Here is a 21,781-nt window from a genome sequence, read left to right as displayed (position 1 = left end):
CAGTTGAAGAGAGTGCGGAAAGTACTGCGTTTCGAAGGAAGAACATCTATCAGATACACCTTCTGCCTGAGAAGCGGGGTGAACAGGCAGTGGCTCGGGTGGTTGCTTTCCTTGATGATCTTTTTGGCCTTCCTGTGACATCGGGTGGTGTACATTCACATTGAAAAAATCTATTTTGGTTATTGAACTGTAAGTGAAGTGGATTTACACCTGGTAACGGAATTTCATCATGGGTCCCTGATCTTTAATACACAGAAATGGATAATTATGGATGTGAGTGTCATTATCTTCATGGTGCTGTATCCTCAATAGGTACACAAAGGTAGAAATATGCAATATTTTCCTTTGCATAATTGCGTATTATTCTACACACTATTTTAACGAGCTCCCCTACCAAACAAGACCACATTTGGTTGGTCTGCACCGGACTCAATCTTAACCATTAATAAACGCCTATGTTTCACAAGTTCTGACATCAAGGTACAGCACAGTAGAGTAAAGTATATTCAAGTAGAGTACAGTACATTAGTGTACTCAACTCTAGTGTACTCTAGTGTGTACTGTACACTACTCTACTTTACAGTACAGGACTGTATTGTACTAAATTATATTCTACTTTTACTGAACTATACTCTAATTTTCTTTACTGTGCTGTACTGTACTAGAGCTGGGACCATAAACCGAAAATGATCGACACCAACCAATCACTTATTGCAACCATTTGCTGATACCGTTCATTACGATAAGTAGCCTATACTAAAGAAATGTGAAGTTTGAAATGAAATACAATTGACAATTGATGGCTACAACCATCAAACCAGTAGTAGTACTTTAAAGGATAATAAAAAAAGGGCAATTTTTCCCGAAATTGATTTTTGTCCATATCACCCAGCTCTATACTGTACTATACTTTTCTTTACGGTACTGTGCTGTCCAAACTTGTGGAACAGATGTCTATGATTGGTTCAGACCAAATCTGAACCAATCATGTAAGTCTATATTTGGGCCAAATGAAGACCGGTCCAGACGTCTGTGCATGTTGAAATCAGGGCTGGTCCAGACCAGACAAAATAATTATGTCTATGGACGTTGAAATCAAGGCCAGTTCGGACTGATCAAATTTCAACTACTTTTTAACATCCTGGGATGTCAGTTGTCGATTGGTGCTCAGTTTGTGTGGATGTTGGTTACAGTAAATGGAAAGAGAGGGGGCTATTGGGTAGGTGACATGTAAGAACTGAGATATGTGATATTAATTGGAGAGAAGAGTGAGAGGGATGTGTAGACCAGACCTTTCGCACTCTTGCTTTTACCACTACAAAGAGGAAGACCCAACTGTGATTTGTAACTACTATGATTTCCCATTGCAACCAATTCAGTTTCAGAAATTCTGTTACCGATTCTTCTGAAATTCTGTTGACGATTTGGTAACAGGATTTCAAATTTGTCATGTCCATTCTCGCTCACGCTCGACGTCGCCGATTTACTTACTTACGGGCCTTGCGACCATTACGCACACCTGGCAACAATTATTACGCAGACCTGCACCACATCAGTCACACCTGGAATTCATTACCACCTTGATTACTTATCATTTATCCAGCACTCTGTTCTGTCAGTCGTCAGGTAGTATTGTTTATATTTCCTTGTTTTAGTTGTCTCTTGTTTTATAATGTTTGTTATTATTAAGCTCACTGCACTTGTTTCCTGACTCCCTGCGTCTACATTCATTTTAATAATTCATAAACAAAATTGATATCAGTAAAAACACTAACTAATTGATAGATCTACCTTGTTACTTCTGTGAACTTTCATTATCCTTCCTCAAGAAGGAGAGAAATGACAATATCTTAAAGATAAGTGGATTTTTGATGATGGAATTTCAAAGCACAAGGCAATGTTTCATAAAGGCCAAAAAATTCTGCTAAACTAAATGTGTTTATTAGTTGGCAGGGGTCTTTACTTCATTATGGTTTGCTGTATTTTTAATACCTTTTAAGACTTTCTGGTAGATGTTGTGAAAGACCCCTTTTCCATCTGTTTGACAAGAAATCAGTCTTAGCTTATTCAGAATTTGTTGTTGAAAAATGTATATATATACCTTAATAAATCAAATGTTTTACTCTTAGCTTTCATTTGACATGCTCCTATGAACTTCACATGTTGGTGCTCATGGCTTGGAATTGACCATAGTGCACTATATACGGAATAGGGTGCCATTTGGGATGCGGGCTTAATCCACGCCAATTTCATGCCAGTGTTCAATTCAATCAGTGATGTGATTTAACGTCTAATCAAAACGCTGGATAGCCGTGATTGAAATGACACACTGGGGGTAGGTGAATAGTGTCTTTGTGTACCCAACGTTCAGTTCTGCCCGCTGATGAAGTGATTAGGGACTGACTGACCGTCATACCTGCTTGTGTTTCAGCACCCTGGAAAGGGCATCGATGTGAAACAGAAGGAAACAGAAGGAATATGTACGGCCCATAAACCTATCTAGAGGTGAGGAAGGGCTAAATGAAACACTGTTTTATTCAGCTTTGATCAGTTGGCGCTTGTTACTTTAGAGGGTGTATATCCTGCATGAGCCTCATAATACCCTTTAATAGACCCCAAGATCAACTTCATTTTGAGGGCTTTGTGGAAATTTGGAATTCCCATGTTTTCTTCTAAGAAACCAAAACTATTGCACTATTTGAAATATTTGTGAATACCAAATTAATTCAGATGATGTGTACAGTATGTATTATAGCGGTAATATATGAACTATTTCGTTCACCTTTTCAAATGAAGTCACATGTAGCCTAAGTCTAAACCCCCATAGACACACATGGACTTGCACGTGGGGTTGCAGGGAACCAGTGCTCTGCTGTGCTTTACTTTCCCCCTCCTGCACCCCTACAATGTTTCATCTGAAGACATGCTGTTCTCTTTCCCTTTACTGTAACCAACATCCTCACCCACTGAACTACAACCGTCACCGGACGTTGAAAAGTAGTTGAAATTTAGTCAGTCAGCCCTAGCCTTGATTTCAACATCTACAGATCCAAATTTTTGGTCCGGTCTGGACCAGCCTTGATTTCAATTAGGGCCCAGGGCATTAATATAAAATCGATTATAGCACCCTATTTTCTACATAGTGCACTACTTTTGATCAGACCCCTATGGGGCCCTGGGCAAAAGTAGTGCACTACAAAGGGAATACCGGGCCATTTGGGACATAACCTGAGAGAAAAGGGAGTTGTGCTAAATTAGGGCCTCAAAAAAGAACTTGTTCTCTCGGACATTTCATCTCAGGTGTCAGACAGTCAGAGCTGTGAAGTCAATTTAATTCAGTCCAACATGCTGTCATGAGAGAATTTTGCCACCTCAGTTCCCCAGCGTCGTATAAATGACAATCTCATCTTCTCTCTTTGGCATACAGGAGTGCAGTTCACCTTAAGTTCCCCCGTGTTGTTGTTGTTTTTTACACCACTATAGTTATATAGACTACAGTCGCGAGGATAGCCCATGTGTTTATTATATCAGACCCAGAAGTCTAGACAGTGGGCACACCATTGTGGTTTCCCTGCTGTGGAAAAGCTATTACCCTCTTACCAACAAATGACAGCACAATACCAGTCAATCGATCACCAAGGGCTCTCCACTCTAGATTATCAACTTCAAAACTGTTCTGTTGATTTTGTATAAGTGTTTAACATGGCCTACTTAGCTTACATAGAGATTATTGTTACAGTACCGCACCACATTATGCAACATATTCAAGACACTCAACCTTAGTTTTGTTTGCAGCTAGGGATAGTATGCCAAGTTACGTGTGAACAGTGGGCAGCTGGCAGCAGGTTGGCATTTATTGTCAGGAATCTTGCCCTGGGGGAAGCTCTGCAAAGTGGTCACTAGCTGGCACAGGCACAAATTCATAAAATCTGATTTTTAACCTAACCTTAACCACATTGCCAACCCTAACCTTTATGATATAGACAATTTTGACTTTGCAGCTGACCCATCTAGCAGAAATGGCTCAGTTCTGCCTCCAGGGCAAGATTCAGGACAAACGTCATCCTGCAGGGTCCCAGGGCCTTAATATCAAATCACATTTTATTTGTCACATGCGCCGAAAAGAACAGGTAGACCTTACAGGGAAATGTAAATAGGGGGGTCAATGTAAATACAGTGCCTTGCGAAAGTATTCGGCCCCCTTGAACTTTGCGACCTTTTGCCACATTTCAGGCTTCAAACATAAAGATATAAAACTGTATTTTTTTTGTGAAGAATCAACAACAAGTGGGACACAATCATGTAGTGGAACAACATTTATTGGATATTTCAAACTTTTTTAACAAATCAAAAACTGAAAAATTTGGCGTGCAAAATTATTCAGCCCCCTTAAGTTAATACTTTTTAGCTCCACCTTTTGCTGCGATTACAGCTGTAAGTCGCTTGGGGTATGTCACTATCAGTTTTGCACATAGAGAGACCTTGCAAAACAGCTCCTCCTTGCAAAACAGCTCGAGCTCAGTGAGGTTGGATGGAGAGCATTTGTGAACAGCAGTTTTCAGTTATTTCCACAGATTCTCGATTGGATTTAGGTCTGGACTTTGACTTGGCCATTCTAACACCTGGATATGTTTATTTTTGAACCATTCCATTGTAGATTTTGCTTTATGTTTTGGATCATTGTCTTGTTGGAAGACAAATCTCCGTCCCAGTCTCAGGTCTTTTGCAGACTCCATCAGGTTTTCTTCCAGAATGGTCCTGTATTTGGCTCCATCCATCTTCCCATCAATTTTAACCATCTTCCCTGTCCCTGCTGAAGAAAAGCAGGCCCAAACCATAATGTTGCCACCACCATGTTTGACAGTGGGGATGGTGTGTTCAGGGTGATGCGCTGTGTTGCTTTTACGCCAAACATAACATTTTGGATTGTTGCCAAAAAGTTCAATTTTGGTTTCATCTGACCAGAGCACCTTCTTCCACATGTTTGGTGTGTCTCCCAGGTGGCTTGTGGCAAACCTGGACTGGACTGGCCTCCTAGACTGTTATTAATGGATTGTCCATAGACTCTGTGTTTGTGTACTGATGTGAGCACAAGGTTGATTGCACATTAACATTTATTTAGTGACTAAGAGGAAACGGAGATACTGTATTTTTTAGTTGTTGCCTCTGTTTTAGCCAATATACTAAAATAGTGAATCCTAAGCAGAGCTGAAATCTAAAAATACAATGCTAAAATGTCACAATACCGGTAAAAATGTAGGCACAAAACCTTTCATCCGACCATACAGTGTTTGCACACAATTAGTAGGCTAGTTGACTAGAAGAACGAATTACACGGAATGAGATTGTGTTAATTATTGCATCTTATGGTTCTTGTGTTCCTTTCAAACTTACATGAGGCAATTGTTTAGCTTGTTTAGCTAGGGACTCGCTGTACCTTTCATTAAAGGCTTGGGGTTCTGTCAGGTTCTGCTCCCTGTCCTTTCTGGTGTTCTTATCCTCTGTGATATATTATGATGGGTGTCTAGACTAGAACATGGTGATGGGATAGGATGTGTCTAGACTAGAACATGGTGATGGGATAGGATGTGTCTAGACTAGAACATGGTGATGGGATAGGATGGTGTCTAGACTAGAACATGGTGATGGGATAGGATGTGTCTAGACTAGAACATGGTGATGGGATATGATGGTGTCTAGACTTGAATATGGTGATGGGATAGGATGGTGTCTAGACTAGAACACGGTGATGGGATAGGATGGTGTCTAGACTAGAACACGGTGATGGGATAGGATGGTGTCTAGACTAGAACATGGTGATGGGATAGGATGTGTCTAGACTAGAACACGGTGATGGGATAGCATGGTGTCTAGACTAGAACATGGTGATGGGATAGGATGGTGTCTAGACTAGAACATGGTGATGGGATATGATGTGTATACTAGAACACGGTGATGGGATAGGATGGTGTCTAGACTAGAACACGGTGATGGGATAGGATGGTGTCTAGACTAGAACACGGTGATGGGATATGATGGTGTCTAGACTAGAACATGGTGATGGGATATGATGGTGTCTAGACTAGAACATGGTGATGGGATATGATGGTGTCTAGACTAGAACACGGTGATGGGATAGGATGGTGTCTAGACTAGAACATGGTGATGGGATAGGATGGTGTCTAGACTAGAACACGGTGATGGGATATGATGGTGTCTAGACTAGAACATGGTGATGGGATATGATGGTGTCTAGACTAGAACACGGTGATGGGATATGATGGTGTCTAGACTAGAACATGGTGATGGGATATGATGGTGTCTAGACTAGAACATGGTGATGGGATATGATGTGTATACTAGAACACGGTGATGGGATAGGATGGTGTCTAGACTAGAACACGGTGATGGGATATGATGGTGTCTAGACTAGAACATGGTGATGGGATATGATGGTGTCTAGACTAGAACATGGTGATGGGATATGATGTGTATACTAGAACACGGTGATGGGATAGGATGGTGTCTAGACTAGAACATGGTGATGGGATAGGATGGTGTCTAGACTAGAACACGGTGATGGGATATGATGGTGTCTAGACTAGAACATGGTGATGGGATATGATGGTGTCTAGACTAGAACACGGTGATGGGATATGATGGTGTCTAGACTAGAACATGGTGATGGGATAGGATGGTGTCTAGACTAGAACACGGTGATGGGATAGGATGGTGTCTAGACTAGAACACGGTGATGGGATAGGATGGTGTCTAGACTAGAACATGGTGATGGGATATGATGGTGTCTAGACTAGAACACGGTGATGGGATAGGATGGTGTCTAGACTAGAACATGGTGATGGGATATGATGGTGTCTAGACTAGAACATGGTGATGGGATAGGATGGTGTCTAGACTAGAACATGGTGATGGGATATGATGGTGTCTAGACTAGAACACGGTGATGGGATATGATGGTGTCTAGACTAGAACACGGTGATGGGATATGATGGTGTCTAGACTAGAACACGGTGATGGGATATGATGGTGTCTAGACTAGAACACGGTGATGGGATATGATGGTGTCTAGACTAGAACACGGTGATGGGATAGGATGGTGTCTAGACTAGAACATGGTGATGGGATATGATGGTGTCTAGACTAGAACATGGTGATGGGATAGGATGGTGTCTAGACTAGAACATGGTGATGGGATAGGATGGTGTCTAGACTAGAACATGGTGATGGGATAGGATGGTGTCTAGACTAGAACATGGTGATGGGATATGATGTGTATACTAGAACATGAAGTGGTCTCCAACTCCTGAAAGGGCTTTCCTTGTTGTCATTTTATCTAGTTTCTCTAGTTCACAGGTTTAGGCTAAAATCATTTATTTACTTGTTTACTTTTGTTGTGTTGTATAAGACCAGTTATTTAATTAGGCCCTACATGGCAATAGGCACAAAATGTTGGTTTAAATTAAATACAAATAAATTGAATTTGTAACCTCATCTGACTCATTATTTCAGATCACCCTTCCTTTTACCCACCCTAACACTAAATGAGCTGGGATAAAAATATCAAGATGTTATCCTCCTTCAATATTAAAAGTTGGCAACAGAGTTCTTTAGCGACAGAGAGTGGCTGGGTGTGTCACAAGTCATTTAAAAAAATGAATGATTGAAAAATCAAATTACGGTTGTTGGCGGTGCGTCTCTCTGATCTAAAGAAGCCTCTTGTGCTTTTGGGTGTGGGTTCTATTCCAGGAAATGGCAATCACTCCCAGTGATGGCTTCTTATTCCTGGATACAGACTGGCTGATTGGAAACCACTCGGAGGAGCTCTCGCCGTGGATCCCCCGTTATAGGGGCCTGGCAAGTCATCAGCAGACACAATTTGGCTTAGCCGCCTCAAGTGGCAGCTGATCTATTGAATTTGAAATCATGTTACTTTCATGAGTTGGGTTGGTTTGGGGAGAGGGGGATTGGTGGTGTGTTGATGTGTGAAGGGACTTGTTTGATGCGGTGGCCATCTGATGGCGATGTTGCGCTTGGCTCTTGAAGTTAGTCTCTGGTTTGAAAGCTCCCAACAGTACTTAACAATGCCTCAGCTCCATAGGCTTTAAATTGTTCTCATTTTTCTTACACGCAACTTTGAGTATGTTGTGCCTAATTCAGTTGTTCCTACAGTATGTTCTCACCTCTATGATGTCTGCTACCTCTGCTTGGCCAGGGTTCTCTAAGACTAAACCAGGGAAATAAAGGATAGTTTTGATGTGTCATTTCTGTCACTTTCCTCACACTAGGTCATCCTTCTCCGGCCGGTACACTGTTCTGCCTTTTCTTTGACTTCTATGGGAAGTACCAGCGGTGACAGTTTCAGAAGTCCCAGTATAAGAAATACATAGACTTCATCTCTGAGATCAGCACAGCCTGTGGGTTCAACACAGAGGAGGACTGCCTGAGAATCCCCTCCATAAAGCGGATATGCTAATGGAGCGGCAGGTAGCCTAGTGGTTAGAGCGTTGGGCTAGTAAACGAAAGGTTGCTGGATCGAATCCCAGAGATGATAAGATAAAAATCTGTCGTTCTGCCCCTGAACAAGGCAGTAAACCCACTGTTCCCTGGTAGGCTGTCATTGTGAATAAGAATGTGTTGTTAACTGACTTGCCTAGTTAAATAAAGGTTCAATTTAAAAAAAATAACACCCACACTTGAACACATGGTCCCGTGTGGCTCAGTTGGTAGAGCATGATGCTTACAACGTCAGGGTTCAATTCCCATTGGGAAAAGTACACAAATGTATGCACTCACTACTGTTAGTCGCTCTGGATAAGAGCGTCTCCTAAAACACTAAAAATACAAAAATAATAATAAAAAATACAAATAAATTAAAAAACACATAATATGCTAACATAAGCCAGTCACATTGTTTTAATCTAACCCCTTACTCTGCAGGTGTGTCTGGTAGGAAAGTCAAGGAGCTACCAGCTGTCGGATGAGTGGAGAGCCAAGTATATACAGGGTCGTCAGACCTGGTCCGGGGTCACAGTACAAGGGTCAAACGTCGAGGGGGAAGCTGAGACTCACAGGTCCCATGGGAACAACTGAGGAGCTGGGTTCCAGCCCCGAGAGAGGATTGAGACTGTGTGGAATTGCGCCGCCCTCCCCCGGGATTTTGTAGATGGTATAGTCTTACGTGTGGCCAACACTCTGCTTGGTCGACCGACAAGGGCGGGGATGTCCCTGATGCCTGGAGCACTGGAGGTAAGGGAATGGGACTTAATAACTAAACTGTCAATCAAATCACAAGGTAATCTCTCCTTCAAAACATTGAGCTGTCATTGAGGTCATATTATGTTTAGGAATAAATAACAAAAAGTACATATCTGCTCTGTGGATCATTACTATAATGAAGTATATTGGGTTTATGTACACTACATGGTGTATAGTTGACTCGGTGGAATTCAGGAATGTTAAGGTCATGATAGGTCCCTTATGTCCTTCTCGCCCCCCCACCAAGGCCCCTGGTGGTGCAGTGCGACCCTGCTTTGAACCCTGGAAGTGTTTCATCCTCTGCCAGCTACATCCTGTGTACGACACACACTGCCCCCATATCTCCTTTATCAACCCCTCCAGATTCTCCCCTCATCCTACACACACACACACACACACACACCTTCACCCGAGGTACGACAGATGAGATAAGGAGATGAAGTGTACTCTGATTAAAACAGAAGAATCTCTATCAGGACTGGAATTAGAGAGACAGACAGAAAGGTAGAGTCGGGAGGGAATGAAAAGGGAGGGGGTGAAAAATAGGATGGAGAGACAGAGCGCCTGTAACCCGGGATGGAGATGAATAATGCATTCTGATCCATCTTTTATGGATGACTCTGTATTTGTGTTCTCCTATGGTGCTGCTCTGAAAAGAGGGAGGGTAAGTGGTGGAGGGGGGGGCTGGGACACTGACAGCAACTAGCCTGCGAATTTCACTGTCTCTCTCTCAATAGATGTGACAATCAATGGACAAGCTAAACAATTGCCTCATGCAAGTTTGAAAGAAACACAAGAACCATAAGATGCAATAATTTCCACAATCATACTGTGTAATTCATTCTTCCAATCGACTAGCATACTAATTGTGTGCAAACACTGTGTGTTCGGATGAAAGGTTTTGTGCCTACATTTTTACCGGTATTGTGATATTTTTGTATTGTATTTTTAGATGGCAGTAATGCTTAGTATTCACTGTTTTAGTATACGGGCTAAAACAGAAACAAACAAATACAGTATCTCTGTTTCCTCTTAGTCACTAAATAAATGTTAACGTGCAATCAACCTTGTGCTCACAGCAGTGCACAAACACAGTATCTATGGACAATCCATTAATAACAGTCTAGGAGGCCAGGCCAGGTCCAGACTAATTCCACATTGTCAATAGCCCCAGTTATCCCATTCATCTCAATTAGCAGTGTAGGCTATGGTCTCAAAAGGGCAACTGTAAACGTTGTAATGATGTTATAGTAGGGTCCTGGGCCCCCGCAGGTTGAAGTTTGTCCTGAATCTTGCCCTGGAGGCAGAACTGAGCCATTTCCACTAGATGGGCCAGCTACAAAGTCAAAATTGTCAATATCATAAAGGTTAGGGTTGGCAATGTGGTTAGGGTTAAGGTTAGGTTTAAAATCCGATTTTATGAATTTGTGCCTGTGCCAGCTAGTGACCACTTTGCAGAGCTTCCTCCAGTTTGCAGAGCTTCCTTCCTTCCTGACAATAAATGCCAACCTGCTGCCAGCTGCCCACTGTTCACACGTACCTTGGCATACTAGCTGCAAACAAAACAAAGGTTGAGTGTCATGAATATGTTGCATAATGTGGTGCGGTACTGTAACAATAATGTCTATGTAAGCTAAGTAGGCCATGTTAAACACTTATACAAAATCAACAGAACAGTTTTGAAGTTGATAATCTAGAGTGGAGGGTCCTTGGTGATTGATTGACAGGTATTGTGCTGTCATTTGATGTCACTGATGTTCTGAAAGAGCTGCAAAATCTGGACCCCTACAAATCAGCTGGGCTAGACAATCTGGACCCTTTCTTTCTAAAATTATCTGCCGAAATTGTTGCAACCCCGCTAGTAGCCTGTTCAACCTCTCTTTCGTGTCGTCTGAGATTCCCAAAGATTGGAAAGCAGCTGTGGTCATCCCCCGCTTCAAAGGGGGGGGAAACTTTTGACCCAAACTGCTTCAGACCTATATCTATCCTACCCTGCCTTTCTACGGTCTTCGAAAGCCAAGTTAACAAACAGATCACCGACCATTTTGAATCCCACAGCACCTTCTCCCTTGTGCAATCTGGTTTCAGAGCTGGTCATGGGTGCACCTCAGCCACGCTCAAGGTCCTAAACGATATCTTAACCACCATCGATAAGAAACAATACTGTGCAGCCGTATTCATTGACCTGGCCAAGGCTTTCGACTCTGTCAATCACCACATCCTCATCGGCAGACTCGACAGCCTTGGTTTCTCAAATGATTGCCTCGCCTGGTTCACCAACTACTTCTCTGATAGAGTTCAGTGTGTCAAATTGGAGGGCCTGTTGTCCGGGCCTCTGGCAGTCTCTATGGGAGTGCCACAGGGTTTAATTCTTGGGCCGACTCTCTTCTCTGTATACATCAATGATGTCGCTCTTGCTGCTGGTGAGTCTCTGATTCACCTCTACACAGATGACACCATTCTGTATACTTCTGGCCCTTCTTTGGACACTGTGTTAACAACCCTCCAGACGAGCTTCAATGCCATACAACTCTCCTTCTGTGGCTTCCAACTGCTCTTAAATACAAGTAAAACCAAATGCATGCTCTTCAACAGATCACTGCCTGCACCTGCCCGCCCATCCAGCATCACTACTCTGGACGGTTCTGATATGTGGACAACTACAAATATCTAGGTGTCTGGTTAGACTGTAAACTCTCCTTCCAGACTCACATCAAACATCTCCAATCCAAAGTTTAATCTAGAATTGGCTTCCTATTTCGCAACAAAGCATCCTTCACTCATGCTGCCAAACACCCTCCTAAAACTGACCATCCTACTGATCCTTGACTTCGGCGATGTCATTTACAAAATAGCCTCCAATACTCAACTTAATAAATTGGATGCAGTCTATCACAATGCCATCTGTTTTGTCACCAAAGCCCCATATGCTACCCACCACTGCGACCTGTATGCTCTCGTTGGCTGGCCCTCGCTTCATTCCTGTCGCCAAACCCACTGGCTCCAGGTCATCTACAAGACCCTACTAGGTAAAGTCCCCCCTTATCTAAGCTCGCTGGTCATCATAGCAGCACCCACCTGTAGCATGCACTCCAGCAGGTATATCTCTATGGTCACCCCCAAAACCAATTCTTCCTTTGGCCGCCTCTCCTTCCAGTTCTCTGCTGCCAATGACTGGAACGAACTACAAAAATCTTTGAAACTGGAAATACATCTCCCTCACTAGCTTTAAGCACCGGCTGTCAGAGCAGCTCACAGATTACTGCACCTGTACATAGCCCATCACGATGGCAACACCCATCCGTAGCACGCGCTCCAGCAGGTGTATCTCACTGATCATCCCTAAAGCCAACACCTCATTTGGCCGCCTTTCGTTCCAGGTCTCTGCTGCCTGTGACTGGAACGAATTGCAAAAATCGCTGAAGTTGGAGACTTATCTTCCTTACCAACTTCAAACATCTGCTATCTGAGCAGCTAACCGATCGCTGCAGCTGTACATAGTCTATCGGTAAACAGCCCACCCATTTTTACCTACCTCATCCCCATACTGTTTTTATTTATTTACTTTTCTGTTCTTTTGCACACCAATATCTCTACCTGTACATGACCATCTGATCATTTATCACTCCAGTGTTAATCTGCAAAATTGTAATTATTCGCCTACCTCCTCATGCCTTTTGCACACAATGTATATAGACTCTCTTTTTTTCTACTGTGTTATTGACTTGTTAATTGTTTACTCCATGTGTAACTCTGTGTTGTCTGTTCACACTGCTATGCTTTATCTTGGCCAGGTCGCAGTTGCAAATGAGAACTTGTTCTCAACTAGCCTACCTGGTTAAATAAAGGTGAAATAAAAAATAAAACATCTATAATTTAGCCCAAACAACTATCTCTTCCCCTACTGTATTTATTTTGCTCCTTTGCACCCCATTATTTATATTTCTACTTCACACATTCTTCCACTGCAAATCTACTATTCCAGTGTTTTACTTGCTATATTGTACTTGCTATATTTGCCACCATGGCCTTGTTTTGCCTTTACTTCCCTTATCTCACCTCCATTTGCTCACATCGTATATAAACTTATTTTTCTACTGTATGTTTGTTTTATTCCATGTGTAACTCTCTGTTGTTGTATGTGTCAAACTGCTTTGCTTTATCTTGGCCAGGTCATAATTGTAAATGATAACTTGTTCTCAACTTCCCTAACTGGTTAAATAAAAACACGTTGGTAAGAGGGCTGTTCCACAGCAGGGAAATCACAATAGGGTGCCCACTGTCCAGACTTCTGGGTCTGATATAATAAACACATGGGCTATCCTCGCGACTGTAGTCTATATAACTATAATGGTGTAAAAAACAACAACAACACGGGGGAACCTAAGGTGAACTGCACTCCTGTATGCCAAAGAGAGAAGATGAGATTGTCATTTATACGAACCAAAGGTCAAAACAGATTGAATTCTTCATGTAGAAGGGAAAGTAAAGCCAGAAATACCTTAATCTCCATGAAATGGAACTTAAAGGTTGGCTAGCTGCTCTGCTGCTAACTCCACTGGGAATTCATATCTTGGCTTACACATATTGTGGAAACACAAAAATAGTTTTTGGCCATGCATACCCATTATCTAAGGCAGCCTGGGGAATGGGTTAATTGTAATACCTCCCTCTCTCCTAACTCGTTGGTATCTGAAATGATGCTGGGGAACTTAGGTGGTGAAATGTTCTTTTATGACAGCACGTTGGACTGAGTTTAATTGACTTCACAGCTCTGACTGTCTTGACACCTGAGATGAACTTTGAGAGAACAAGTTCTTTTTTGAGGCTCTAATTTAGCACAACTCCCTTATCTCTCAGTCTGTGTCCCAAATGGCACTGTATTCCCTTTGTAGTGCACTACTTTTGACCAGGGCCCCATTTTTGGCTTTGGTCAAAAGTAGTGCACTATGTAGGAAATAGGGTGCCATTTGGGACGCAGGCTGTGCCATCCCAAAAGTCTCTCCAGTCACTCTTACATTTCATCCTTCTCCTACTACTCCATTTTTGAACCCTGAACCACCACCTTCTCCTTTTTTATTCCAAATGCACTCTCTCACTCTCTCGTCTTCAGGCAGTCTGACAGGGAGAGAGGTGTTGGAGTAGGAGACTCTACAGGTCTTAAAGGAGTGTGGAGGTCTGTACACCTGCTCAACAACAATCACCAGGTCTTCAGAGGTACGTGCAATACAAACTCAGCATCCAGACTAGTGTTGAAAAATGATGACAACTTTCCCAGGATTTTCAGTAGTCCCGGTTGGAAGACTGGAATCGTGTAGGAATACGCAGGAAATCCAGAATCCAGAATTTTGGGAATGTTACTAGAATGTTTTTACCCTAATCCAGACATTATCTCAACAAAGCTCTGAGCTCCATATTTGGATATAACCAGCGATGATATAGATCCAGTTTTAACCAGAGATTATATAGATCCAGTTTTAACCAGAGATGATATAGATCCAGTTTTAACCAGAGATGATATAGATCCAGTTTTAAGCAGAGATGATATAGATCCAGCTTTAAGCAGAGATGATACAGATCCAGCTCTAACCAGAGATGATAGAGATCCAGCTGTAACCAGAGATGTATACAGTTGTGCAAAAAAGTATTTAGTCAGCCACCAATTGTGCAAGTTCTCCCACTTAGAAAGATGAGAGAGGCCTGTATTTTTTTAAATCATAGGTACACTTCAACTATGACAGACAGAATGAGAAAAGAAATCCAGAAAATCACATTGTAAGGATTTTTAATGAATTTATTTGCAAATTATGGTGGAAAATAAGTATTGAAAAGTACAGGCCTCTCATCTTTTTAAGTGGGAAATCTTGCACAATTGGTGGCTGATTAAATACTTTTTTGCCCTACTGTATGGATCCAGTTCAATGTAGTGATCTGGTATGTATCCCATTTTGGCACCAAACATCATGTGAAAATAACATTATTATTTGCATTCTCACATGAAGGTTCATTATCTTGGAACGTTTGGTGTGAACATGACTATTTTGTTTGCTGCACTCTATATCAATGGTTCTGGTACTGGGTCTAACTGCATGAATCATACTGAAGCAATTCAGTGATTATTGGAATGTCACATATTCAGATAAGAATGCTTGAAAAAGTAGATGGAATCTTCCCCACTCTCAGCTTGAAGGACTTTTCATTTGGCAGTCTCTCAAAGCTTGCACTCAAAGCTTGCGTAAACTCTTGAAACTGGCCTAGACCTATTAGTAATATAAAAATGTTTGTATTAAACCCACCTCCTCTCTCTCTTCCAGTAAAGGCGGTATGTTCCATATCCGGAACTGGCGGGTACAGACCCAGAAGGCTGCAAGGTACCAGGGCTGATGCTTAAGCTGAAGCCCCTGCTCTCTGGTGTCCTGAAGATCCGGGCTTGTTGGTTCCATGCCCACCACCCCCACGGATTCCCCCTGCCGGCCGAGGAGTGTGAATTTGCCCGTTGAGCCGACGACCTTCCACCAGACTACTCAAGAAAATGAAGAACTCAAATTAAACGCTCGATTCAGTTTAGAACGTTGCTTTATTTTTATTTGACTTGTTTTTATTTATGCCGTGAAACGATGGTACACAAACACCTGTGACTACAAAGTAATTTGTACATACTTGGTTGTAATTTATTGGACTTTTCAGACCTAAATCTGGTTAGATACGGTACTTTTGAGTTTGTGATCGGGGAGCAAGCTTTGCTATTTGTTTTGCACATCGCAAATATAACATCTAAAATATAAACATCCTATTCTCTTTATTACCTCACAAAAACAGGTCAGAAGGAAGGACATATGGGCTTAAAACTGTAAATGTCAGGGCCATTAATTATGTATTGGGTAGTGTTCGGGGGGGTGTCCTGTGTGCTGCTCTCTGTGTTCCCGCCTGTGTTCTTCTAACCCCTGGGCTCGTAACCATGTGGCTCAAAGGTCATATGGAGTCAGTAGAGGGCTGTCGTGTCTTTGGCTATGCCGGATTAAGTCATATGACATGCTATTCTATAAAATAATTGATCCGTAATTAATATTACATGATTGAGCTAATCATGTGAATAACTAGAGAGTCGGGCACCACAAAATAATATTTATAGAGCTGTTATCTTCCGAATAAACTCTTAAAGACCTAATAATATTTTACATCAATAGCAGTCACTATTAATCGTCATCTTAATTCAGTCTCATCTGAAAGTTGTAAATTCTTGGTTACCTGCACGAACCCTGGCTAACAAGTTGAACCAACAATACAAAATTGGGTTTAATTATTTATTTACTAAATACCTAACCAATCACACATACACCTAATTAAATCATAACTTGATTACAAATTACATCATAAAGGAAAACGTCCCTAGCGAGCGGAACAAATATGACAGCTTGTTACACAAAAGAAAAGGGGCTGGGTTTGAGTGAAAGAGCGGGAAGACTGAGGAACAAAGGGCGAGGCTGTGCTATCGTAAATACAGTATCTTATGCATTCTAAATTACCGCCCATTTAGAAAAGGAAAATGCAATAAATATTTACTCTGAGCTGCACTTCGGTAGGTTGGTGGTCGATGGAATGCCGTGTTGCCCAACCAGGTCCTTTGTTCTTTTGAAGAATGTCTCTGCCGGTAAATTGAATACGTTGTAACGTCGTTGTGTGGTAGACGGGATACTCTGTCTGTTCCTTCCTAACCCTCGTTTGCAGCGGCTGTTGCTAACTCAACGGCTAGGAGGTATCACTTCTGTAGTGAATAAGAGTTCAAAGTTCATACCATTTGCAACCAAAGCTCATGCTGATGTTGGCTTCGTTCTCTGTAGTTATTATCTGAACCATTCTGACATCGGACCGTCTTCCTCACGTCCTCGGAACAGGAGGTTATATTGTCGTCAAGGGCTTATATAGGAAGGGAGAGGAGGGCGTGTTTGAAAAGTTTTATAGAAGAAAATGAAACGCACACCTATTAAGACGAGGTGCTGGCTAGCGGAGTAGAAAATGTGAAAATAAAAGAGAGCCACACACTCTAGGAGCTCAGATGCAAACATTTAATTACCAACGTTTCGACAGCCAAGCTGTCTTCATCAGGGTATGAAAAAGTGAAAATGTCCCTTCACAGGACCGGCCACTGATTGAGCAGAGCCCTATCTTATGAAAACCCAAATCTCACATTTTAGAAGCTAAAATCACATTTCATCCCATCACAAATAATTTCATATTCAAACATTTAAATTGAACAACAATTCCATGTGAATCCGATAACTCTGATGTGTAGACTTTCCACTGTAGAGTTTGTCATCTTATCATTGATGACAATGTCTCAGATGACAACCGAACTGACATATTCATTAAGTACCACCGCATATGTTCCATTGGTCGGATTACCAGAATATAGTTAATTTCCCCCCACCTTCTGATGTTCCCAGAATCTCTATGTTAACCAAGGGTTTTGCAAAAATGTAACATCAGTAGGGTAGAGAGAGGAAAAAGGGGTGAAGAGGTATTTATGACTGTCATAAACCTACCCCCCCAGGCCAACGTCATGACAGGGCCGACCCAGGGACCACCATGGGGTCAGGAGATGTTTTACATTTACATTTAAGTAATTTAGCAGACGCTCTTATCCAGAGTGACTTACAAATTGGTGCATTCACCTTATGACATCCAGTGGAACAGCCACTTTACAATAGTGCATCTAAATCTTTTAAGGGGGGTGGGGTTTACCTATCCTAGGTATTCCTTAAAGAGGTGGGGTTTCAGGTGTCTCTACTGCCATCCAGGACATCCAGGACCTCTACACCAGGTGGTGTCAGAGGAAGGCCCTAAAAATTGTCAAAGACCCCAGCCACCCCAGTCATAGACTGTTCTCTCTACTACCGCATGGCAAGCGATACCGGAGTGCCAAGTCTAGGACAAACAGGCTTCTCAATAGTTTTTACCCCCAAGCCATAAGACTCCTGAACAGGTAATCAAATGGCTACCCGTGTGCCCCCAACCCCTCTTTTATGCTGCTGCTACTCTGTTTATCATATATGCATAGTCACTTGAACTATACATTCATGTAAATACTACCTCAATTGGGCCGACCAACCAGTGCTCCCACACATTGGCTAACCGGGCTATCTGCATTGTGTCCCGCCAACCCCTCTTTTACGCTACTGCTACTCTGTTCATCATGTATGCATAGTAAACAAGGGCACTGCGTTCATCCACCTCTGGCCTGCTCGCCTCCCTACCACTGAGGAAGTACAGCTCCCGCTCAGCCCAGTCAAAACTGTTCGCTGCTCTGGCCCCCCAATGGTGGAACAAACTCCCTCACGACGCCAGGACAGCGGAGTCAATCACCACCTTCCGGAGACACCTGAAACCCCACCTCTTTAAGGAATACCTAGGATAGGATAAGTAATCCCTCTCACCCCCCCCTTTAAAATTTAGATGCACTATTGTAAAGTGACTGTTCCACTCGATGTCATAAGGTGAATGCACCAATTTGTAAGTCGCTCTGGATAAGAGCGTCTGCTAAATGACTTAAATGTAAATGTAATCATATCTACATGAATGTATGCACACATGACTGTAAATCGCTTTGGATTAAAGCGTCTGCTAAATGGCATATATTATATATTATATGTACATACTACCTCAATCAGCCTGACTAACCGGTGTCTGCATGTAGCCTCGCTACTGTTTATAGCCTGTCTTTTTATTGTTGTTTTATTTCTTTACTTACCAATTGTTCACCTAATACTGTTTTGCACTATTGGTTAGAGCCTGTAAGTAAGCATTTCACTATATGGTCTACACCTGTTGTATTCGGTGCACATGACAAATAAACTTAGCTTTGATTTGATCGCAGTCTCTCCACAGACCTGTATGTCAGTTGTGTTCAAAAAATGATTCGGCACATCTGTTGATTTGTAGGTCAGCCTGAGTGCTAGTCTCTTTTCTACTTAGCTATCGTTGAGTCAGCTAGCGCCTTGTACCTGTGACCACCTTGCTAAAATCACATTGAAATGGCATATTTGTCACATGCGCCGAATACAACAGATGTAGACCTTACTGTGCAATACTTACTTACATGCCCTTAACCAAAAATGCGGTTTTAAGAAAATAGATTAAACTAAAGTAAAAAAGAAGAAGAAACACAATAACAATAATGAGGCTATATTCAGGGGGCACCAGTACCCCCTTCTGCTATTATAGTTTAATAAACCATTTTTGTGTGAATATTTCTATTGGGATTTAGCATGAATACAAACACACAAGCACTACATCTACTTGACTTTCCAATGGAGGACACATCTATTATCAATCTATGTGAAGCCTGGCACCTTATTTTCCCAGCCATAGTTATCGATAGCGTGCAGAGCTCAGATTTGTTCTATTCACTCTCTTCCTGGTCTGAAGGTGATGTTCAAAGGGACAGCCTGCCGGATAACGTTGCTGAGGCCTGTTGCTGTGTCTGAATAGTAACAAAGATATATACAATTCTGCTTATAGGGGAATAATAGGATGAAGTTGTTCCCTAGAGGGCCTATAGACACTGATGTAATGTCTGTTTTGTAGTCGCCACAGGAGACAAGATGGGACCAAACAACACTGAAAGCCAATGGTGTCTGTTGATGAAGACACCCTCTAGCTGAGCATGAAGAAACAACGGTGGACAAAACCTGATGATTGTGACCCAGTGAGCTTCTCCCTGTAGGTGAAGGAGCCCTCAGGAGAATGACCTTCCTGGAAGGACCGGGGGAGAGAATCATGCTGAATTACACTACTATAGTAGTGGCCCTGGGGGCGGATGTGTGAAAGCTTGTAGTACTCATGAATGATGCCTTTCCAGTTGTACACTGATGGGTGGGCTTTAATGACCTGAGCAAGCTACTACACCACAGCATCTCCACCTCTACCCCTTCTTATTTTCCTCACTTCCTCCATACACCTGAGAGAAATCAATTAATTAAGAGCCCTGCATGCATTGCAGGTCTGCCAAGATCCAAACAGCCCATCAACCCGCTGCCTCACCCTGCACCCTGGTGAGGCGTGTGACGTGTCTGGGAAGTGGCACACAGACCCCCCACCCTCCCGTTTTTGCTCTATCAGTGACCCTTTGACCCCATGGCCTTCCCGACCTTCTGACCGGCACAACTAAGATTGATTGGCGCTCCCTCGACCGAGTTGATGCCCCGGTGGTGTGTAAACAAACAAAGCATACAAGCCTGGCTTAAAAGAATGCATCACCACGCCAACCACAACAATAGCAACAAATAGCAGCAAATAAGCCATTGCCAAGCCTCCTTGGGTGTGTGTGTGTGCGTGTGTCTGTGTGTGTGTGTGACATGTTTGGCCACTCAGCTTTGAGGAATCCCAGAGACTCAGTCTCTGCTTCTGAGAAGAAAGAGAGAGAATGATGTAAAAAATGTTTTTTTTAAATACAAAGAACAGAGAGAGAAAAAATTGGCGCTGAGGCCTGAATGTAGGTCAGGGAGAAGTGGCCATATTCTCTCAAAGAAAGATCACAAATGACTTTCACCTTCATGTGTTATTCATTATGTTGCACACACAAATGTCTCTTGTTCGTAGGGGCATAAACTGTCAAACCGCATCAACATCTATACTTTTTCTATGATTGCTATTTGGAGGATAGCAAGCAACCAGTTAGTTTCAGTTCATGTTGTTTTCTCAAAATGGAAGAAAGTGGTCTCGTTTGCAGTGTATATATTGTTTTTTTCAAGTGGTACATAGTAAATAATGTGGTATTTAAGACAAGTTCCCCTCAATGCAGCTGAAAGTTCATCATTTATTTAACTCCCTACATCGATTCACTGTTCATCCCAACACGTGTACTTGTAGGCTACAGTATCGTGTGTGTGTTGTGTACTGTGGAGGAGGGAGTCTTAAGTTTCTCCAGCTGGAGAAGGTCTCACTCTCTGGCTGGGCCGCTCAGACAGTTGGAACGCACAGCGATCCCATGTGGTTAGACTGAGGGTCATTGGCACCGAGCGGTTCACTAAACGGTGAACATCACACTCCAAAAAGACCCCAAGATTTACGGCTGGGTTGTTGTGGGGGAATGTTTTTATGACTGAGGGATTTGGCTCGTGAGTGAAATGAATGTCGTTCACACAAATGAACTCTCCTCAAAAAGTAACAGAAAATCCATAAATCCCAACTGTAAAAAGATCACTAAAATATTTAGTCTACTGTTGCTTGACAGACCTTAAATTGGCCTGTCATCAGCATAAAAATAACCACTTTTCCTAAAACAGAGCTAATTCTAATTTCTACATTTTTATTTATTTAGAAAGAGTGTAGAATTCATATTTTCATCCCTTCCTAATGAGACTAGCCACAGGTTATGCAACAGCAGTAATACACCTAGTAAATATTGAATGTGAAACATGAGGTTAATGGCTTACTGTATAGGCTAACTCCACACCGGATATCCAGGGTCAGATCCAAACCAACAAGATAACAATACAAAATGTCA

General features: G+C 42.3%; 1 pseudogene; it reads left to right on the top strand.

The window, feature by feature from the left end:
• The first annotated feature begins 267 nt into the window (after nt 1-267).
• Nucleotides 268-15,813, top strand: LOC124013865 (annotated as a pseudogene).
• The last annotated feature ends 5,968 nt before the right edge of the window (nt 15,814-21,781 follow it).

Source organism: Oncorhynchus gorbuscha, linkage group LG25 (genome assembly GCF_021184085.1).
Source record: "Oncorhynchus gorbuscha isolate QuinsamMale2020 ecotype Even-year linkage group LG25, OgorEven_v1.0, whole genome shotgun sequence".
Taxonomy (NCBI): Eukaryota; Metazoa; Chordata; class Actinopteri; order Salmoniformes; family Salmonidae; genus Oncorhynchus; species Oncorhynchus gorbuscha.
The sequence above is the reverse complement of the archived record's forward strand: the minus strand, read 5'-3'. Positions and strand labels throughout refer to the sequence as shown.